The sequence below is a fragment of the Pipistrellus hanaki genome (assembly GCF_964339955.1).
Source record: "Pipistrellus hanaki genome assembly, chromosome: 2".
Taxonomy (NCBI): Eukaryota; Metazoa; Chordata; class Mammalia; order Chiroptera; family Vespertilionidae; genus Pipistrellus; species Pipistrellus hanaki.
The window spans coordinates 29,419,921-29,443,861 of NC_140504.1; the positions used below are offsets into that span (position 1 = coordinate 29,419,921).

Consider the following 23,941-nt stretch of genomic DNA (forward strand, 5'->3'; position numbering starts at 1 on the left):
AGTATCTGAGTCTTGTCAGAAAAATCAGATCTACAATGCTATGAATTTTTGCTTAAATTACAAAAGCCATTTTTGGTTTGAATAAAAAATGAAAGGGTGGAAAAAGGAAGATGTCAGCATAGGTAGACACCTGTACTCGCCGCTTCCCACAACCACACCAAATTAAAACTAAAATATAGAACAACCATCATCCAGAACTTCTGGAAATCTGGCTTAACAGAAGTGTTACAACTAGAGAAATAAAGAAGAAAGCAAGCACACTGAGACTAGTAGGAGGTACAGAGGTGCAGAACAGGCTGGTCTGGCACCCACGTGTGCTGCTTTTTTAAATTGGGAGGGAGATCATCTCTGCAGGGAGATCATCTCTGCAGAGGCTGCCTGGAGGAGCAAGAGGTCCCAGACCCACAACAGACCCCCAGCACAGGGTCCCAGAACTTGGAAAAGAAGTCCCTTTGGGCTGTAAGAACTATGGGCTGGAAAAACCAGTGCATATTGGGGCTCAATGACACAGAGGCTGCTGAAGACTCAGCTGCTCCTCTTAAAAGGTTGGCACCACGAACTGATCTTACAAGGTCCCACTTCCTCTGAGCTCTAACACCAGGGCTAAACTCGGGAACACAGACACATATGAAGAGGAACTGAATTGTCTGACATCCGAACACAACTCAAGGGTGGCTTTCTCCCAGACAGAGGTGCTCATAGGGATCATTGTTTATATCATGTGACCTCTCTGGTTGCAGGGCTGATTAGCAGCCATTTTTGTTTGCTCCACCTTGGTGATTTCCTAAGACCCCACCTCAACCAATTTACAACTCTATGTAAGCTGTGTGCAGCAGCTTTTGCATATGAATGACCTGTCCTTGGTCAGGCTAAAATCTCTCAAACAAGCTGCAGCTGGGTCAGGGCACCCTAAACCTATCAATAAAAGACCCAAGATCAATACCAGCTTGCCTTACTTCATAGCTAGACCTCATGTGAGATCTCTCTGTAGCTCCCGCTGGGTGGCCCCAGGATGTGGTTGACTTTGCACCTCCCTGGAGACCCAAGAGCCAGTGTACTCAGTGGTCAGTGTCAGATCGTACCAGATTACAACTCTACACATCCATAAGGGACACACTCAAGGAGATTGGCCTGGAGGTCAATTCCTCCCAGTAACACCAACAGCAATCAAGTCTCAACTACAATAAGACTGTGCACACAGCCCACAAAGGGGTATACCTAGAGCTCCCAGGTACTGGGGAGGCTGAGCAACTGGGCCCTATAGAACACCTACTACATAAGGCCACTGTACCAACTCTAGGAGACATAGCAGCTCTACCCAAAACAGGGAAGCAGCCAAAATGCAGAGATAAAGAAACATGTCACAAATAAAAGAAATGGAAGAAAGTAAACTACTAAATATAGAAGTCAAAACCATGGTTATAAGGTTACTCAGGAATCTTCTAGAAATCTCCAAAAAAAATGGAAAAAGGATCAATCAAAAATTAAGCATACACTAACTGAAATAAAGAATAATATACAGGGATTTAACAGTAGAGTAGAGGATTCTGAGAATCAAATCAACAATTTGAAATATGAGGACGCAAAAAATACCCAACCAGAGAGCAAAAAAAAAAAAAGATTCCAAAAATATGAAGATAGTGTAAGGAGCCTCTGGGATAACTTCAAGCATTCACATTATGGGGTGCCAGAAGAAGAGAAAGAGCAAGATGTTGAAAACCTATTTGAAGAAATAATGACAGAAAACTTCCCCTACCTGGTGAAAGAAATAGACTTACAAATACAGGAAGTACAGAGAGTTCCAAATAAGAGGAAACCAAAGAAGACCACACCAAGACACATCATAAGTAAAATGCCAAAGGCTAAAAACAAAAAACAAAAAAAAGAATATTAAAAGCTGAAAAAGAAAAGCAGTTAGTTACCTACAAGGGAATTCCTATACAACTGTTAGTGATTTCTCAACAGAAAACTATGCAGGCCAGAGGGAGTGGCAAGAAATAGTCAAAGTGATGAATAGCAAGGACCTACAACCAAGATTACTCCATTCAGCAAAGCTATCATTTAGAATTGAAGGTCAGATAAAAAGATTCACAGATAAGGAAATGCTAAAGTAGTTTAGCACCACCAAACCAGTATTATGAAATGTTGAAGAGTATTCTTTAAGAGTAAGAAGAAAAGGAAAAAGATAAAAAATATGAATAACAAAAAGGCAACAAATACATACCTATGAACAATTGAATTTAAAATTAAAAAAACTAATAAATCTAATAAACAGAATAAACTGGTGAATTAAACAGAATCAAAGGCATGGGAAAGATTAACAATTCTCATAAGGAAGGGGATAGTGAGTGGGAAGAGGTTAAACAAAGATCTTATATGCATATATGCATTACCTATAGACACAAACAATAAGGTGGCAAAGGCCTGGGGTCAGGCGGGAACCGGGTAGAGGTAGGCAATGGGGGTTGGGGGAGAGTTATATCTGTAATGAGCTCAACAATAAAGATTTAAAATAATAATAAATGCCTACTGTAAAAAAAAAAATGAAAGGGTGCATTAGTACAGTATTTCTGTATAAACAAGAAAAAATGGGTACAAATAAGAAAAAAAAAAACTGTGCTATTAAAAAATATAAAATGGCCATCTTACTATTAGATTTGAGAGCACATTTTAAATTCTGTTAACTTTGATGGCTGATGAGCCTTAAAGTTCTTTATTTATCTAATAAAAACATCAAAAATAGCCCAGCCATTGTGTCTCAGTAGATTGAGCATCATCTCATGTACCAAGAGGCCACTGGTTCAATTCAGGTTAAGGCACATGCCCAGGCTTGATCCCCAACAGGGGGCATGTGAGAGGAAGTCGATCGATGTGATGTTTTTCTCTTTAAAAATCAATAAAAACTTGTATGTTTTAAAAAGCATAAAAAATAAAGTCTTATGGCTACCTTTGATAAACAGGGAGGAAAACAAAGCAGAAAAGAACTGAAATATCATCGCTGACATGTACACATAGGAACTGTTTGACATAGAAATTGGGACTCAAAAGAACTGTTGGCCCAGAAAGAAACTCACTACAGACTGATTCATTTGCCTCTCAGCATAACTATTATGGCATGTCTCATTTTTGGTTCTTATAAGTGTATTTCTAGTATCACGTGAGCTCACTCTTCTAGGGGAAATGATGAACAACATAGACCGATGAACAAGAACAGTATCGATCAGACTGTCAGACCTCAGAGGGAAGGAAAGGAGGGTGGGGATAAGGGAGAGACATCAACCAAAGGTCTTGTGTGCATGCATATGAGCCTAACCAGTGGTCATGGACAACAGGGGGGTGAGGGCATGCGTGAGGAGGGGTTTGGGATAGGAATGCGGGAGGGGGGGAAGGATGATGACAAATATGTGATACCTTAATCAATAAAGTAATTTAAAAAATAGTTAAAATGCATAATTAATACCAGGTCTTCATTTCAGCTACCAATCATAGCATCAGGGCACCACCTGCCAGAATATCAGACAAAAATACAGCTTTAATGTTGACGGTAGCTACCAGAAGCTGGGAGAAGCCAGGAAAGGATTCTCCCCTAGATCCTCCAGAGGGAGTGCAGTCCTGCTGACACTTTGCTCGAGGCCCAATGAAACTGATTTTTTACTTCTGGCCTCAGAACAGAGAGAGAATAAATTCCTGTTGTTTCAAACCACAAAGTTTCTGGTAGTTTGTGAGAGCAGTCATAGGAAAGCTATACAGGAAATTAGTCAAAATTCTTGAAGTCTTATCAGTTCATTTTCTTAACTTTTCTCAGGTTTTCAATACTATCAAAATAACTTAACATTTTTCACTTATTGTTTACTTATCTACTTCCCTCTGTTGCATAACTTTTCATTATGTAATATCAGCAATATACATTTCAATGCAAAATAAATATTAAGCACTTGATGTGTGATTGTATTATACGTTTCAATTGTTCTAAAAAATTACTCTTTAGACTTAAACTTAAGATGGGTAACCATAAAAATCTTAGAGCAACCACAGGCAGCAAAATATCAGATATATGTCATAGCAATATATTACCGAAACAGCTCCTAGGGCAATGGAAACTAAAGAGAAAATAAACAAATGGGACTACATCCAAAATAAAAAGCTTCTGCACAGCAAAAGAAACCATCAACAAAACAACAAGAAAGCCCACTGCATGGGAGAACATATTTGCCAATGTTATCTCTGATAAGGGTTTAATCTCCAAAATTTACAGGGAACTCATACAACTTAACAAAAGGAAGATAAACAACCCAATCAAAAAATGGGCAAAGGACCTAAATAGATACTTTTTGAAAGAGGACATACAGAAGGCCAAGAGACATATGAAATCACTAGAGGCCTGGTACACAAAATTCATGCATTGGGGGGAGGGAGGAGGCTGTCCCTCAGCCCAGCCTGAACCCTCTCTAATCTGGGACCCTTTGAGGGATGTCCAACTGCCCTCTCACAATCCAGGACTGCTGGCTCCCAACTGCTCACCTGCCTGCCTTCCTGTTTGCCCATAACCGCTTCTTCCTGCCAGCCTGATCAACCCCTAACCACTCCCATGCCAGCCTGATCGTTGTCTAACTACTCCCCTGCCAGCCTGTTTGCCCCCAATTTCCCTCCTCTGCCGGCCTGGTCACTCCTAACTCCCCACCCCTGCAGGACTGATCGCCTCCAACTGCCCTCCCTTGCAGGCCTGGTGCATCCCAACTGCCCTCCCTTTCTTGCCTGATTGCCCACAACTGCCCTTCCTTGCAGGCCTGGTCCCTCCCATCTGCCCTCCCATTTTGTGGTGGCCATCTTGTGTCCATATGGGGGCAGAATCTTTGACCACATGGAGGCAGCCATCTTGTGTGCTGGACTGATGGTCAATCTGCAAATTACTCTTTTATTAGATAGGATAGAGGCCTTGTGCATGGGTGGGGGCCAGCTGGTTTTCCCTGAAGGGTGTCCCAGATCAGAGTGGGGGTTCCCTTGAGGCGTGGGGCAGCCTGAATGAGGGGCCTGTGGTGGTTTGCAGCCAGCCACACCCTCCAGTGACCCAAGTGGAGGCCCTGGTATCTGGAATTTATTTACCTTCTACAATTGAAACTTTGTAGCCTGGAGCGGAGCCAAGCCTCCTGCTCGCTCTGTGGCTAGCAGCCATTTTGGATTTTTTTACTTCTATAATTGAAACTTTGTAGTCTTGAGTGGAGACTTAGGCTGTCAAGGGCAGGCAGAAAGCTTGGCTTCTTCCATTGCCTGGGAAACCCAAGCCTCTCTCTTGTTCTCTGTGGCTGTAGCCATCTTGGTTGGGTTTATTTGCATACTTGCTCTGATTGGCTGGTGGGCATGGCTGGTGGGCATGACTTGTGGTGTAGCAGAGTGATGATTAATTTGCATATTACTCTTTTATTAGGTAGGATACTTTCCTTCAAAAAAATTGTGCTGGTTCCCTCATTAGTGAATTAAATGAATTTTGACTGATGCTAACTAAAAAAAAAAAATTTTACTCTTTAAAGTTAATAATAAAGTTGTATTTTGAAGACTGCTACTGTAGTTAGAATATTGTAGTTAGATATTTTAACAGTTATATTGAAATAAAGTATAAATAATTTATACCTTAAAAAAAGAAACACTGATTTGTTTTTACTCTATTTCTCTAGGTGACAACTCCTACTATTATATGATGGCTTTGTGAGGTGTCAACATGGCTGGGCTGAACTACATCCCCCAGAATTCCCTCTTGCCTGTCTCCTATTAGTATTGACTGCCAGGAATATTCTCTCCTGAGAGTTGGAGTAAAGGGAGGCCATTCTGCAGCCTACACACAACCTTTCCCAGTTGTTCAATCCAATACTAATCTACTGCTGTTTTGAAGGAAATTTGCAGATGTAATCAGTTCACTTTCATAAGCACAAAGGGAAATTATACTGAATGGGACTGATGTAATTAGTTACAAGCTTTAAAACAGGGCTTAGGCCCTCTTTACATTCAGAAACTCCAAGCTTTATTTCTGCCCTTGGGGTTCCAGCCTGCCCAGGATATTTATTTCTTGACTGTTTGCCTTACGAATTTCAAGCATTCTTAGCCAGCCCCACAATTGAGTTAAGCCAATTCTTAATAGATTAATCCCTTAATCTATATAACCTACTGGCACTGCCTCAATGGTAAAAACCCTGGCTGACTCATGTTATAGTTATTACTGGTGAGAAAACAGAGAAAGACCTTGTGGCATGGAACATCCATAAAAACATTAAGGAAACTCACTCTTATATGAGCTCTCTTCTAGTCTTTTGCAATATTGACTAGGAAAACAGGAGATTGTGGGTTAGTTCATTTTTTCAAAAACTGAGATTTATAATAACATAGAGCACACATGTCAAACACAAGGCCCAAAGGCCAAATCCGGCCCGCCAGGCCTTGCAATGTGGCCCACACCGCGCTGTCATCACTGCACTCCGCTGCGTTCCATCACAATGACGCGCGGTGACATAGGAGGCTTGTGATCTCGCCGGCCGCCTCGCCGGCCGCCGTACTTGCTATCTATTACGCATGCACATAGATAACAAGTCACGGGAGATTCAGGAGGCGTGACCTATAGTCCGGCATCCGATGTGGTTGTGTGGGTGGCAGAGCAGAGGAGAGAGTGAGTGTGCGGGCATAAAAAATACACAGCAGAAGCTGCCAGTTCCTGGCATAAAGTGCAGGCATAAAAATCGCAACAGAATCTGCTATCTGTACCCAGCTAGGCATTTATTGACTGACTTTTTTTTTCTCCACTCCATCTGCCAAATCAAGCTATCCCTGTGCAGTTTTCAACTTTTTCCTTCTAACGCAGATTTCCAATAAACTACATCTTTTACTGCCAATATTGATCCCAAAATGTCCAGGAAAAGAAAAGTTGACGGTGAAGGCAGACAATTTAATGACAAATGGGAAAATGAATACATGTTTGTGCTTAGAGAGGGCAAACCAGTGTGTATATTGTGCTATGAGACAGTGTCGGTGATGAAAGAGTACAATATAAGTCATCATTTTGACACCAAACATAATGTTAAGTATGGCAAACATACTTTGGAAGAAAAGCATAAAATTCTTAAAGAACTAAAAGGCAAACTACAATCACAGCAGCAAATGTTTACAAAGGCTACAGTGAAAAATGATGCTGCAGTGAAAGCAAGCTTTATAGTGGCTGAAGAAATTGCCCGTACTTCAAGGTGTTTTTCAGAGGGTGCCTTTTTGAAGCAATGCATGCTAAAAGTGTGTGAGCAAGTATGCCCAGACCAGATACAGAGTTTTCAAAATGTCGGTTTGTCAAGAAACACCATTGCAGATAGAGTTCAAGAACTCTCAGGAAATCTATCATCACAGCTGGCCGAACAGGCATGCAGTTATCTCGCTTTTTCACTTGCTATCGATGAAAGCACAGACAACACTGATACAGCGCAGCTGTCCATCTTTATACGTGCTACGAAGACTGACCTCTCTGTCACTGAGGAACTTTTGGATGTAGCTGCCATGCATGGGACGACGACTGGTAGAGATATATTTGAGGCTGTGGAGAAATCTATAAATAATTTTAAATTACCCTGGGAAAAGTTGGTGGGGCTAACTACCGATGGCGCACCTTCAATGTGTGGAGAAAAGAAAGGCTTGGTTGGACTAATGAAGGAAAGAATGCAAAAAAGTCACTGCCACACACCCTTGATTACTTATCATTGCATTATCCACCAAGAGGCTATGTGTGGAAAAGTTCCGGACATGAATGACATAATGACCACAGTCATTAAAACTATTAACTTTATACGGGCACGTGGCCTGAATCATCGCCAGTTCCAGCAGTTTTTACAGGAGGTGGGTGCAGAGCATGGAGACGTGCCATACCACACAGAAGTAAGATGGCTGAGCAAGAGCGCAGTCCTCAAAAGATTTTTTGAGCTCAGAGAACAAATTGCTCTTTTCATGGAAAGTAAAGGAAAGCCCTTGCCTGAACTGTCGGATCTCGCCTGGCTATGTGATTTTGCTATGATGTGTGACATATGCGAGCATCTCGCCCAACTGAATCTGAAGCTGCAGGGACGCAAACAAGTCATCACGAAGATGTCTGACATGATCACAGCATTCCAGCTTAAACTTCAACTATGGAAGTCCCAACTGGAACAGGACAATCTTGCCCACTTTCCCGTTTGTTTGAGTATCTCAACCACTATTTCTGGTACTTTTCCTTGCAGTCGGCTGGCTACCAAAGTTAGCCGTTTACTAAGTGAATTTGAGCGGCGCTTCTCTGACTTTAGAACACAGCACTCAGGCTTTGACATCTTTGCCAATCCTTTTACAGTTGATGTCAACAATGTGCCCCATCACCTTCAGATGGAGATAATCGAGCTTCAGTCTGACAGTGGCCTGAAATCAAAGTTTCAGGATGTTGAAATTGAGGACTTCTACCCTCTACTGCCCCCTGACTCAATGCCAGAGCTCTGACTTCATGCTGCCCGTATTCTATCCATGTTCGGGAGCACCTATCTTTGTGAACAGATGTTTTCAATAATGAATCTGAACAAAAACAAGCACAGATCACGCATTACCGATGACAACCTCCATGCTGTTTTGCGGGTTGCTACAGCCCAAGAAATAAAACCGAACATTGACTCATTGATCCGGGGAAAACGGTGTCAGACATCTAGCCAGAAAACAAAACAATGAGCATTTTAGGTACATTCCAATATTACTGTTTTGCTTGATACCAATATTACTGTTTTGCTTGATAGCATGTGAGTTGGTTAACAGCACTGTTAAGGAAAAGATTGTTCCACTCATTTTAAATTCACATTTCTGGTTAACGTTGTCAGTTTATGACTGTTCAGTAAACCATTCAGCCCGCGATTTAGGCTGGATTTTAGATTTTGGCCCCTTCTCTGATTGAGTTCGACACCCCTAATATAGAGATATTGAGTGAATTAAAAATGCCTAGCTATATACTTAAGGTATAGCTATATAGCTACACTCTGGCCAATGGGATGTAAGTAGAAGTGTTAGAATTCGGAGACAGGTCCTTTAAAGGGAGCTGGCATGCTCTTCTTCCCTCTTCATTTTCTGCCTATAATGAAAATATGATGCCTGGAACTCCAGCTGCCATCCTGGGCAAGGAGATGTCCTGGAGATGGCAGACTAGAGATCTGGTGAAAGCCTGGCGATACCTGCAGCAACCATGCCAGCTCACCACTGCCTCCTTCAGGCTGCTCTTCCATGATAAATAAAGCCACTATCTGGGGGGCTCTGATCCTGGGAGCCAGACACAAAACCTAGCTGATATAAGGACTGTTTTCTCTAGTTTTCCTGTTTTCTTAGCAGTAGATTAACACATCTAAGTTGCCACATTTTAAGGAATGGCTGTATTTCATTTCACCATTATAACGCATAAAGTGTTTAAGAAGATTAGAGCAGACAGTCACAGAAAAGCCAATCTTTATTTATCCATGCTTCTATGCTTTGGCAAAGGACTCTGAGAAAAGTTTTTAGTCTGTGACAAATGCCTCCACAAAGCCACTAACTTTAATTCCCATGGAATAGAATTTCATATGGCAAGACTGTGGTCACATCGAAATCCACTTACTCGACAAATTTGTGCTTTTGAAAATTCACTCCACTATATCTTCAGATAGGCTCAGTCTTTTCATGTTGAAGTTATCTCATTCCTCCCCAACCAACAACCCTTGAGCATGTCTGAGGTATACTGTATATATAGAAGTGTTATAATATATATATATATATGTATGTATGTATATATGTATATATATATATATATATATATATATATATATATATATATATATATATATATATACTAGTGGCCCAGTGCATGGATTTGTGCTCATTGAAAGGAAATTAATTTGAAGAAATATTTTAATATGGCTATTCGCTCTTTCTATATAATAGAAGTGTCAACCAAATTCATGATTGACAATGACAGATCAAAACACATGTGTGCGATTGGTGCCAGCGAAAGCTTTATATGTATCACACATGCATGAGTCAATGTTTATTTTTAAATTGCCAGTGCACATCATATGTACCAGCTGGTCAGTCAGTCTGTCAGACAATTGGATGGATGTCAGTTGGTCACTTAGGCTTTTATATATAGAGAATATAAGTGTATATATATATATATATATATATATATATATATATATATATTGCTGAATGCAAACCACGTGGTGATTTCGAAGTCTATAATTCGATTCAGTAGTACTGGGCTTTCTGGGTGTGCATGAACATATTCACCAGGACTGGCACACCCTTGTGCAGTACCCCTGCCAGTTTGAGCTCCACTCTGTCACTACATCATGGTGAAAAACTGCCTGATGCATCAGGCAACTGACAACTATGAGAGCAAATAACATCAGGCCCGAGACCAAGGGAGTAATGCAGTGACTAAAATGGAAAGCACAACAAGAAACATCAGCAGAGTGGAAGGGATCAATAGGGGAGAGGGAGAAGAGAGACAACTGTAATACTTTCAACAATAAAGATAAACTTAAAAAAAGAAACATCAAACAGTAAAAAGTTAACATTAAAGCAAATTTTCTTCCTCCTCATACTAACTATTGAAGGCTGGATTAGAGTATTACCATGGTGCAAGTGTCAGATGACCTTGGTCATTTATGATACTGCAGTGTCTTTGACTCCTGTTCTTAGAGGAAGGGAGGAAGGAAGGCGAAGTTAACATAATCATAGCTCTGGGTAGATAAACTTGGGAAACTGTAAGTGTGAACACAATGGGCCAAACTGTTACCAGTATGAGCTACCATGTTGTGCCTTAGTTCCTTTGTTTGTGCTGTTTCCTTCCTTTCAGAGTTCCTTGGACATTCCTCTCTGTCTGGTTCCTGGGCTCCTAACCCCGACACCATCCCTTAAACACTGGTGCTCTTTGGGGTCTGAGCTCTAGCAAGACTACTTGTCGACTCTCATTCTAAGTCTTCCTGGGGAGGGGGTCTCATAGACATTCATGGTTTCACCAACTTTATGACTCTCAAGCCCTCTCCCTTCTTTGTCCTGAATGCCCAGAGCCCATTGAACTGTCCCACAACACCTATCCAGTTCAAAATGGAACATGATTAAATTTCTCTGCCTTCCATCTCAATTCCATCCTCTTTTTCCTTTCCCATAGCCCAGCCACACATGTGCCATCCTCCATATTCCATACCTCAGTTACTGGCTCCACCAAGCACGCAGAGGTCACGTCTACCCTTCTACCTACTTCCTCTTCTTTTTTTCACTAAGAGTAGTGGGGGTTAATTGAGCGCCAAGTGAAATTCATACACTCTGGGGGTGCAGATGGACTGAGAACTCCTGGCTCTCGGGCATTCATCTGCATGGCTGATCTGCAAGGGGAGAAGGGGAGCTCCAGACAGACTGCTGTGATTTCCCGGGGCCAAGCCAGGAGAGGAAAAGGGGGCTGTTTCCCAGCTCTGGGCCAGCTGAGGCTGCTGCAAGAAGAAATGTCAATGGTTGTCTTCCTCCTTGCCTCTGTGAGTCATGGAAACACAAGCACAGCAACTTCAGGCGCCAAGAGACAAATTTCTGTGGGGTATATGATAGGTTCCAACTTCCTTCGGGAGCTCCATCCCCCAGATGTGTAGACTTGGAAGAGCAAGGTCTGGCCAGTGGCTTCCTTGGCACAAATCGGATTCCCCAGAGAGGCACCTGCAGCTATGGCAGGTGGGGCCTCATCTTCTAATCCCTTTGTCCTATGGTCACCAACATGGAAGCCAAAGCAGAAGACAAACAGCAAAGGGGGCGGGGCTCTGCAAGCACAGGTAAGATATCTCAGAGTCTCAAGAGCACTCGGAGGCTCTAGAGCAGTGGTTCTCTTCCTGTGGGTCGCCTAAGACCATCGGAAAATATAGATATTTACATTACAATTCATAACAGTAGCAAAATTACAGTTATGAAGTAGCAACAAAAATAATTTTATGGTTAGGGGTCACCACAACATGAGGAACTGTATTTTTTTTTAAATATATATATATATTTTATTGATTTTTCACAGAGAGGAAGAGAGAGGGATAGAGAGTTAGAAACACCGATGAGAGAGAATCATCGATCAGCTGCCTCTTGCACACCCCCTACTGGGGATGTGCCTGCAACCAAGGTACATGCCCTTGCCCAGAATCAAACCCGGGACCTTTCAGTCCGCAGGCCGACGCTCTATCCACTGAGCCAAACCAGTCCCGGCATGAGGAACTGTATTAAAGGGTCATGGCATTAGAAAGGTTGGGAACCACTGTTCTACACCAACCCTCCAACACACCTGTGCTAGACTATACCCCTGCTCCCATATATATTCTGCAATCTCCCTCCCATAAAAAGATTAAGATGGTATCATTCCCCCAAATGCCCGACCTGTCAAGGTGTTACCTTCTCCATTAGAGCTCCTCAGATATTGAGCTGTTCATTAATCTCTTGACCCATTTCTCATACCCCGTTTCCCGATGCACATTACTTGAACTTACTAGTATTTAATCTTTGAATTGTAGTTACTGTAGTGGTTCTCAAATCAGGGCCCCTAAAACAACAACATCAGCTTCCTCTGGGAACTTGTCAGATATGCAAATTCTCCACCCAGCCCAGGCACCCCAAGTGAGCCCAGCATTCTGTGTTCTAAGGAGTCCTCCAGGGGATTCTGATGCACTGTGGAGGGTGAGGACCACTGCACTAGACCTTACATCCCCCGAGGACAGTAATTTAAAGAGGACCAGGGTTCATTCAGCCTAGCTCCAGAGGAGGTACTGAAACAGAGGAGAGCCCTAGTGGAATATCTGGAAGTAAACTGCCCAGGGTCACACCATGTTAATGACAGAGACAAAAAACAGAACTTGGGTTACCCCTCATAGCACACTAGAGTTCTTCCCAGCATGCCCATAGTTCCAAATAGTGAATGTAGACCATTTAAATCCATGCAGAAGCAGCTCTGTGGAGTAGTTAGCGCTTAAATTACCTACTATGACAGATGGTACAGTTAACAAGTCAGGTCATTTTCCATCTGTGACTTCAAAAAGGATGAATTACTTACGCTGGCCAAGAAGGCTGACTCAGAGAAGCCCTGTTTGTATGAAGGAGAGATCTGCAGGAACTGAAAAAGTAATTGGCCACTGAATTTTCGTTCTTCAAGCTTTTTATAGGACTCACTCTGATAGGAAATTATAATCACAGAACGGTTTTAGAGGCAAACTCAGAAGGTCATTTTTTTAAAAACACCATCTTGTGTGAATGTCTTTTGTTTAAATGCATATTTTTTAAAGCAGCTTTTAGCCAAACATATGCAAATATCTTAAGAAGAAGAAAAAAGCTGGCAGATACTGATGGAAATAAGTTTTTAAATTTATCACATATTTATTTGGGGCCTCATATTTAAAATTGACTAAGTTGGCTACATTTTTCAGGGTTTATTCTTTTTCTCTCAAACTTTAGAATATTCAGAGGCTTATTACTTTCCAAGAGCCATTCTTCCTTGTAAATGTCGCTGTGAGATTAATTTTCAAACCTATTTCCCAGTTTTCCATAGCTCGTTTGTAAAACAATAGATAACTATAGATAAATGTAAGTATCACTGACCTTTAAATTGTGAAACCTAAGGAATCTTTGAAGGGAAATAAAAAGTGCTCAGGTCACTATATCCGGGTGACACTCACCTAGAACAGCAAATTGTCCTGTTGCTATGTAATCAGCAATGGCAGGAAAGTGGTTTAGACATGGTCAGAGTGGCCTGGTTAAAATGCTGTGGGATGTAAGACAGGGTGAAACGATAAGGGTGTGCTCAGCGAATTAAGATCAGTTAAACATCTCCCTCTAACATAATTCTAAACTCATCTTTCAGCATTAAGCAGTGGACCTATACTTTGAAGGAATCCAAGCCGCTGTTTTGAGAAATAATGTCCTCTGAGGCCCATGCTATGAGAAGGCTCTGGGGAGGCTGGTGAGCCCAGAGGCTAATTGCAGGGCTAAAGGTGATCAGCTGAATGGTCACCGTCCTCTCAGCCCCAGAGCTATAGCTCTCCTGCTCCAGATCAGCTCTGGGACTGTGGTGAGGAGGAACCCAAGACCAAGGCACCCAGGCCTTATCTGAAGAATACCTGGCCCCCTTGCCCCAGAACCAGCTTCGTTGGTGTGCCATTACAAAGAAGAAAAATTGTACTCATTTCTGGTGATTCCTGTTTATCAAACCTATGGCCATTTGAAATTATGCACAAATTTCCTAGCCTCCCTGAGTCCTTTGCCTTAGGACTGTGGTCAGCAGACTAGGGCTCTTTGGCCCCTTGAGTGTGGCTCTTCCACAAAATACCACGGCCTGGGCGAGTCTATTTTGAAGAAGTGGCATTAGAAGTTTAAGTGTAAAAAATTTGGCTCTCAAAAAAATTTCGATCTTTGTACTGTTGATATTTGGCTCTGTTGACTAATGAGTTTGCGGACCGACCACTGCCTTAGGAAATCAGGGTGTAAAGAAACTTTTATGCCCAAGTCGGTTTGGCTCAGAGGACTGAAGGGTTCCGGCTTCAATCCATGTATCTCTCTCACATCAAAGCTTCTCTCTCTGTCTCTCTCCCTCCCTTCTACTCTGCCAAAAATCAATAGAAAAAAATATCCTCGGATGAGAATTAACCAAAAAAGAAACTTTTATTGCATAAAAATAATCAGATGAAGGGCCTAAGACAGCGAATTAAGGGGAAGCAGCGTTTGCCACCCCAAAATATGCCTTTGCGATATTGACTATTTTTAAGTGGTTATTTTTAAGAAACAAAAGACTCAAAAAGAAACTTTGACCTTGCCTACAGGAGTTTAGATGGAGAACCTGTTCCAGGAAGTTATCACCGCTGGTAACTATAGTTTACTATGAACTAGTGTGTGATAGGAAGGAAGGACCAACAAGGCCCCTTTGATTAAAGTCCTGTGATGTCCCTTGTTAAAGGTGGCTCAACAAACATTTCTTTACCAAACATTTACTTTCCTGTCTCCACGTGAATTGCCTTCCTGCCCTTTGAGTTTCAAACCACAATCTCTCCCTTCTCCTGAGCTCAAGATGACATAGGAGTTTTAAGCCCGCCATCTGTCCTCCGGTCTCATGATCTTATGGAACTCCCCTATGTACATACTTAATAAACCTTAAGATAGTTTCTCCTATTAATCTGTCTCATGTTAGTTTAACTATAAAATTATTTTTTTTCCTCCCCCACAGAATAAACCATTAGAGAATAAAATCCTGGGTGGCATCAGGAAAAACAGTGTTCTAATTAGAGTCAATTAAGTAGTTATTCTTTATGCTTCATTTGTGCTTAATTACTGTGTAATGCAATAATGACTTCTCAACACATCCTCAATTAATACTGGTACCCTTTATTTAATTGCAACAGTAAACCCTTCAGGCCTGTCTAGCCAGATCTCAAGGCCCAGCTCTGGGCATATCACCCAGTTCTCCGGGGAGCTGACCCATAGGCCAAGTTCACTTGGCAGCTTATGGAATCAGCCATGCTGGAATGGGCCTCTTCCTCCTTTTAGGAGGATCAAGGCCTCAATGGGGCGTCAGAGCAGTAGGGCAGCCTGGGTCACCCACCACACACTAAGCTACTAACCAATACTCGACTCACCAGCATCTTTCTGGCCCAAATGGCCAGGTCATCTGGTCTCTGAGTGAAATTGTCTGCCCACAACTTCAACAACAACATCAAAAGGGACTTGCCTACAACTAAAATCCCTCTCTCAAGTATTTCTATGTGTGGGAAATAGCATAGAAACAAAGAACACCTAAAAGCACAGGATTTTAGAACGGAATTAATTAACCAAATACAAAAGAAAATCTATAACGTTAAAAGAAGTAAAAGGAACTAAATATTTTTAGTATATTTTCCTTTTATTTTAAGCCAAGTCAATAAGCCCATTAGAATCTCCTACAGGTTATACTTATAGATGCTTTAAAAATAGGTGAAATGTAAGTTTACATACAATTTATTTGATTGTGTTCTTTAGAAGAGGAAAAAAAAAACTGCACAGGGAAGATTCATTTTAGAAAACAGAAAGGATGGAAGACTGACATGGGGGTTCCTATAACAAGTTACTATTCTCCCTGTGCTAAGAATAAGAAGAGTACATTGAGTAGCATTTTCAAAGTTTCTACTTAATTTAAGGAAAATCTGAAGAGGGTTGGGGAGAAAAGAAGGCCAAAAATTATTCTAAAACTCCATATGTTATTACACTTCCTAAAAAGTTTGGGGAAGAGAGACGAAATATAAATATCGCTGTAGGTGATCTCAGCAATAATTGAAAGTACTTAGTGCAAACTCAGTTCATAATAGGGGCAAAATGTCTTTGATCTCTCTTACTCAAAAAATAACTTAAACAGACATATTTTAACTTGACTCCTGCAAAAGAATAAATAAATAAAAGCATAATTGAATCCTAAGTGGTAACTTGCTTTGCATTGTCCCAAATAAATTAAGGCATAAATAGGATATAAAATAAAAAAAGAGGAAAGGATTTTTAAAAATTATGAACAACCATTTTCTAACATTTTTTAGATGTTTGTGTTTGAATAAAATCTTTAAAAATCCAAATGTAATTAAATAACATAGTTTTGGATTATAACCCAAAATATGAAATAGATATTCATGAGTCCATGTGGATATGTAAATAATTGGATAAATAAGTAAATAGAAATAAAAAGCCAAAGCTCCCATGCAAAAGAATTTTAATAATTTATGCAGCGCTGCATCCCTCTCTAGGAGATAAAGCATAAATCTTATCTCAATAGCATGGGCTGCCCATAGTGACTGCTTTCCAAAGAGTACAGTATTGAGAGGAAAATAAAACGTAACTCTACAAAGAAACTTTAAAAACACTGCCCCAGCTGCCCTGGCCTGTGTTGCTTAATGGTTAGAGTGTCAGCCTGCACACTAGAGGGCCACAGGTTTGATTTTCATCCCTGGTGTCTCTCTCTCTCTCTTTCTCTCCTCCTCCTCCTCCTCCTCCTTCTTCTTCTCTCTCTCTCCCTCTTTCTCTCCTCTCTTTAAAAATCAATGGATATCCTCAGTAAATATTTTTTTAAAAAAATAAAAATGCTACTCCAGCTAAGTGATCAAAGTCAACATTCAACATTAACAGTGATAAGTCATGTTCATAGCAAGTACCTTTGATATGATCTGATTAAAATGGTAGTCTTCCTCTCAAGACCATAACCTCAATTTAGAGAAGCTTCAGAACTCTGCCCTCTACATCCCTGGTCCCAGCCTCTGCTCCAGTCCTAGCCCGCCCCTGAAAGACAGAGCAATTTGAAAATCACTGACAAGAAAAACTGGAGCATGTTATCATTACAAAACACAAGCCCACTACAGGCGGCCTGGCAGGACTCAGTCAGATGCACGACAGTCCTGCTGACTGTGTGAGACCATGAGTTCTAGGCAGGCAAAACCACACCTTAGATGCACTACCACAGCCTGAGCACTGATGGCACCAAGAGACTCCGCTTGATAATTTTTCCAGCACCGGCCTGAGCAGAGGCTGTTGTAAACACAGGATGACAGCCTTCCCTGACAAACTATTGGCCTTCCTTGCAACAGATCTCCAAACTCACTTCACCATTAGTCAAGCCCATTCCATGTCTTCCAGTGAGATCAGACAGGATAAACATCTGATCTCTCTTCCAGTGAGAGCAGACAGGATAAACATTTCCAACCTCCTGGTGGAGTACAGAGTGATGCACACCACCCTGATCCCCATCATCCTGCCAAAACACACCCCTGGACAGAACTCACAGAACAGGGGGAAACAGGAGTCTTCGAAAGCCAACCAGGTTTGTTTCACATTACTCTCATGTTTAATCCATGCATTCTATCACAGATTATTCACCCAACAAAACAAATAGTTGCAGCTGAATCAAGTCCTTGTAAGCTCGCTGGAAATGAAAGGTGACAAATGCATATGAAAAGCTGCAGATTTTACTTCCCTTGTTCCAAATGGCAGTGTTATCTCAGCAATGAATCACTGTCATGAGCGTGGTGACATCTGCGAGGTCTGGAGAGAATGATTAGCAAAACAGATGAATCACTTGGGAACCATGGTTCACACGAACATCGTAAACTTATATTATAACCTGAGAGGCATTCCTTTAACAAGTGAGCACCTACTATGCCCGGGAAAGTCCTGCTTTTGTGGAGCTAATGTTCTCATGTAAAAACTCAGCATTTAAGAAAACAAGATAGAAGAAGAATCTGGATAATGATAAATGCTGGGATGAAAAGAACCTACTGTAAATGGCTAGGATGAATGGGGCTGTGGGCAAAGCTATGTAGACTGAGTGGGGAAGCAGACTTGATGACCAGGGAAAGCCTTTCCTTGGCCTGTTTGTCATTGACCCAATTGTCAAGAACATGGCAGCCATGCAGAGACTTGGGAGAAGCGTGTTCTGGGCAGAGGGACTAGCACAACACAAACACTCGAAGATGGAACCAAGCTTGGTGTTTTCCTGAAGCAGAACCCTTCTGACAATCCCCAGAGATGGCCAACTATTGTTCAGAAAGGAGACAACTGAGGCTAACGTGGAAATAAACCATGCACACCCGAATTCTCTGCTAGACTCTAAGCACTACAGAGAACGATCTCCTTAGGTAGGGCCCTCGGCTCCAATGGAAGGGAGCTCAGGAAATCGGGCGCTGTCATGAGGAACAAAGTTCATGAGGCAAAGAGTTGGGCTCTGAAGGCTAAGTTTCTCAGGATGAGAATTTGAGGCCAAACATACACATCAAGGCTTCCATGCACTGTGGCCAGGGCCCAGCAGCTTCATTAAACAGGGCACGTGTGGCCCCAGAGCTGGGCGGCATGGGACAATCGTTAAAATTCCAAGGGAACTTACAAAATACCACATTGAGTTTTCTCCATCCCAGGAATCCCACTTTAGTAGTGTGGACCCTAAGAAAGAAGATACCTACTACAATGGGCTTCTGATGGCTAACTGGGCTCAAATTTTAAAAACAGTTGGGACTCTCACGCAAACTGCACTTCAGGGAGATGCCTGCACTGAATTGCCTGCTTGCACCACATTTCTGCCATATGAACCAGTCAACGGATTCCTGGAATTGTGTTTCAACCAATAGGACTAAGGCTTTTCCCTAGCTAATCTGAGCTGCACAGCTACAGCTCCATCAGCATCTTCACAGACCAATCAGAGAGGCTCCATCTTGACCAATCAGGACACTGCCTTGTGGACCATAAAACTACAATTTAGAGTCCTCATTTGCATAAGGACAGACCAACCAGGGACCAGGAGCAAGGACTTCTCACTATCTGAGTCAGTTCCCCTTGGCTCAGGAAGCACAATTTCTCTTTCTACTGAAGACTGCATTTCCCCAGCTGACACTGAAACACTGAAATGCCTCGCTGGTCCAGAACAGGCAGAGTGGGGCAGAGTGAAGCAGAGCAGGGTGGAATCAAGCTGTCTAACCTGAGAGGTTCCTTCCCCAAGGCCATTTCATGGCTGTGCTGTTTCCCAGTCATGCTGTTTCATAATTAAGCTGCAACGCTATTGAGCTGTTTGTTCCATAGCTGTGCTGTTCTCAAAGCCATACTATATCACAATTGAGCTGTTTGCACTGACTAAAATTTCCCTCTTTTTTTATATATATATTTTACTTATTTTCCACAGAGATGAAGGAAGAAGGATAGAGAGCTAGAAACATCGAGGAGAGAGAAACATTGACCAGCTGCCTCCTGCACATCCCCTACCAGGGATGTGCCTGCAACCAATGTACATGCCCTTGACTGGAATCGAACCTAGGACCTTTCAGTCCACAGACCAACGTTCTATCCACTGAGCCAAACCAGTTTTGGCTAAAGTTTCCTTACTACACCTGGAGATTCCTATTGGCATTGAATTGGCACCAATGACCATCATTTGAGAGTAGTTATGTGACAGATCCAGGAGTCTGAATTTGAATTAAGTTCTAAGGTGATTTTGCTTAGCAGACCTTAGAATTACTGTGATTGGAGGAGGCAAGAGGGCAAGTTCTTCAGGGTCAGGGAGGTAGAGTCAGAATAATCCTAGCTCTATAAAAGACTAGAGTCAAAGATTAAATTGAATACAGTTGAAATCTAAAATGTTTGAAACCAATCTGTACCAGCTAATAGAAAAATACAGATAAAAATAACTCGATGCATTCCTTTCCTCCCAATCATATCCCCAAATTCAGAACCATTATGACAGCTAAAAGAGAAGAATTAAACAAATCTCATTTGTCACAATGAGAAAGGATGAAGTAAAAAAGCTCTGATGTCACATGTTCAAAGCCAATGGTGTGCTGATAAATGCTTACCTAGCTGGGGGCTGGAGAGAAGCCCTAATTGTAGTGTTTGCCAATTACCATGGTGTAAATATTCCCATAATCACTGCTTTCAAGCTCTCAACATGTTGTCACTTAACTTCAGTTTGAGAAAAGATGTGCAGTAGCTATAGTACTTTTACCATATAAAACAACAGATGTAAATAAATTCAAGAGCACAGATACCAGCAAATTTAGTAAAATAATTAGTATGTGATGACTCGTGATATGCAGTCCCTCCTCCCTGCCAGCTGGCCCCAGTTAGGACTGGACGAGATGGCCGAATAGGCCCCCGTCACAGGCCAGGCCAAGAGACCCCACCAGTGCACAAATTTGTGCATGGGACCTCTGGTAAATAAATAAAAACAGGGGGGGGGGGGGAATCAAATTTCCTAGCTAATGTCAAAACACGCACCTAAAAATATAGTAATTCTCAAAGGCATAGAGTTAGTTCATTCTCTCTCGTTGTAACCAGCTTTGCGGCCAGAAATCTTTCTATTGATTCTCATCACTAGGGTCTCATGGAATCCCACTGTCACCCAAGAATTCCTCCTGGGAAAAATGCATGTATCCTTCCTTTGTATTCCCATAGGAACACAGCTCCCTATATATGCTAGTATTAATACCAATTTGCTTTATTTATTTATATTGCTCCTGCTGGATTTAAAGTGGAGAGGGGAGGATGATGTGTGAAAGAGGGGAACCAAACAATTTACTTGTCACAGACCACCTGGTGCTAGAGTACTCAGTATATATGAATCCAAGATCTCTGGCTCCTAGGCTGAGGCCAATAGTCATTATTCCTCCCAGGGAGGACCTGTGGGGCCCAATGGTACCTTACAAACCTCACAGACCTTCTTTGGCTAGTCACTGCCCTAGGACCCTGCATTTCCAGCCAAGGCAGATTTGAGTTGGGATTCGGGTGAGGTGAAAGTTAGATTAGAGTCTTGCCCCATGTTCCTAGCTTTGAAATATTTAGCACCTACAATATCCTAATAGATGAGATTTTCCCTTAGGATAATAGGATTCTGGCTGGATCCTCCCCTCCTCCCCCCCAACGCCATTTTTTGTTTTTGTTTTTTTAATATTTTTGACATTACAATCATATTAACACCAAAAATATATTTATCCTCAAATCCTTACCTTTATCTTAGCTTATATGTTTTTATTACAAAGTGGGGATAAGGGTGAGATTTAAAAAACAATATCTAAATTTCATCTTTAACTTATTTTTTTCTTCTAATTTTAGGCCCTTTTATCAAATTTACCACCTGGGATTCTGCATATTGATACCATCATTCTGCTCCAAAGCCTGAATCCTCCATCCCAGGCCATTGCTACCTCCCCAATTGCTTTATTTCAAAGGACTCCATTATCATAACTTGGGTAGAGAACTCTGCAGAAAAAGGACAATGAAATGAGTGCAGCTGCTAATCAAAATGCCACAGACTGTCAAGTCCACATCTACATATCTATTTGTAAGAATAAACAGCACAGTAGAATAAATAAGTAAAACCTTAGCCATAAAAACATTCTTTCCTGGAAATGTCTATATATTTTGAATGAAATGAATTTCACCATCCTCCTTCATCCATCAATGCCCCCTTTCGTTCAGCTCACACCTATTGTGCACTACAGTGGATACAGCAGTCCCAGAAATGACAAAAACATAGTCTGTGACCCCAAGAACCCCATCCTCTCACAGGGAAGATGGATGATAAACAAAATAATTGCAAACCCAGTGATTCTAATGTCATGCTGTTTATGAAATCCATCAATATAAAAGTGATGTAAACAAACACAGACTCAATTGTTATAAAAGATCTCAAGCAGCGGCTAAGAGTTTCTTGGTATCTCCTTGTCCCTAGGCTTCGTTGATTAGTAATGGTTTTAAGCAACATGAAGATCTCTACTGGATAAACCAAATGAAATGTTATTTTCAACCTCTTTGGCATGTCAAAGGGAATTATTAATAAGTAACACATGGATCTGAATTAACAAATTAGATACAAATGAGGAGATAATCCTATCTAAGAAAGAGGGAATATGCAAATTGACCATCACACCATCACAAAGATGGCAGCGCCCACAGTCGAGGCAGGGTTTCCATAATACAAGATGGCTGTGCCTACTGCAGAGGCAGGGTTTGCGTAACACAGCAGAGGCAGAGTTTCCGTAAAGAACTTTAAAAGCAATCAGCAGGGACCTGAGGCTGCTTGGAGCTGGGCCAGGGCAGGGGACCTGAGCCTGCACTCCCTGCCTTGTGGGGCTTAATAGGGAACCTCAGGCCACACACCCTGCCCTAACACTAGGCTAGGGGACCTGAGGCCATACCCCCATCCCAGCACCAAGCCAGTGGACTTGAGGCCGTGACCCTGTTCAGCAGGGCTTGACAGGGGACCTAAGGTTTCCCCCCCCCCCATATGGTGCATGGCCAGGGGACCTGAGGCTGTGCCCCCCTCCCAGAGGGCCTTGACTAGGGTGGGGCTGGCCAGGTCTGGATCATGCCCAATGAGGGTGGGGCTGGCTGGGGCTGGGTCCTGTGGCACACCTCAGACTCTGACAGAGTAAGATTTTCATATATTTTTTAATAATTTTCTTTCATCTCTGACACTTCTTTTTTTTTTTTTTAATATATTTTATTGATTTTTGTACAGAAAGGAAGGGAGAGAGATAGAGAGTTAGAAACATCAATGAGAGAGAGCCATTGATCAGCTGCCTCTTGCACACCCCCTACTGGGGATATGCCCACAACCAAGGTACATGCCCTTGACTGGAATCGAACCTGGGACCTTTCAGTCCCCAAGCAGACGCCCTATCCATTGAGCCAAACCGGTTTTGGCCATCTCTGACACTTCTATTATAAAGGGTAAATAGCAATATTAAAATATTTCATCTAATTAATTCCCTTTTAATGTGCACAAATTTTATGCACCAGGTCACTAGTTTTCAATAAGGAAGAGCAGAGGATGCCTAGAGAATACTGCTTGCCAGCCATGTGGAACCACCACCATGCCCCAGCAGTAAGTAGCGCAGTACCTCCCAGTGGCTCCCAGACATCTGCAGGGAGCACGTGCCACGAGAATGAGCCCCAGCACCAGGTATCCTCACTAGCCCACTGGAACCCAGCATCCTAGGATACAGATTCAAGACCCCACAGTGAGTTCTAGCCAAGGTGAAACTGTGCCCCAGTCCCAGCCTGGATGCCAGAACCATACTAATATTATAGCTTGACCCAGAGCCACCTGGTGTCCTCTCCACTCTAAACCCTGGGACCTGATGGCAGGGTGACACAGAGTACACCCCACTCTGAGTCACAGGAGAACAGGGACTATGTGACCCAGAGAAACTGATTCCCACTCCACTCCAGCCCTTTGGACAGCCATGCTGGGGTGACCCAGAGCAATCCATGTCTACTTCACCCAGGTCCAGGAAGGGTGATCCAGAGCAAACTAGCACATGCATCACTCAGGGCCACAAGGGAGTTCTGACTGAGCAACCCAGAGCAACCCACACTTGTTCCACCCCAACCCCCAGGACACTCCTGCCAGGGCCATTGAGAGCAACCCAAT

General features: G+C 42.3%; 1 protein-coding gene across 1 annotated transcript in view; it reads right to left on the reverse strand.

Moving 5' to 3' along the window:
- The window catches only part of PLD1 (phospholipase D1), a 193,974-nt gene that overhangs the window by 159,108 nt on the left and 10,925 nt on the right, over positions 1–23,941 (reverse strand). The window lies entirely within an intron of this gene.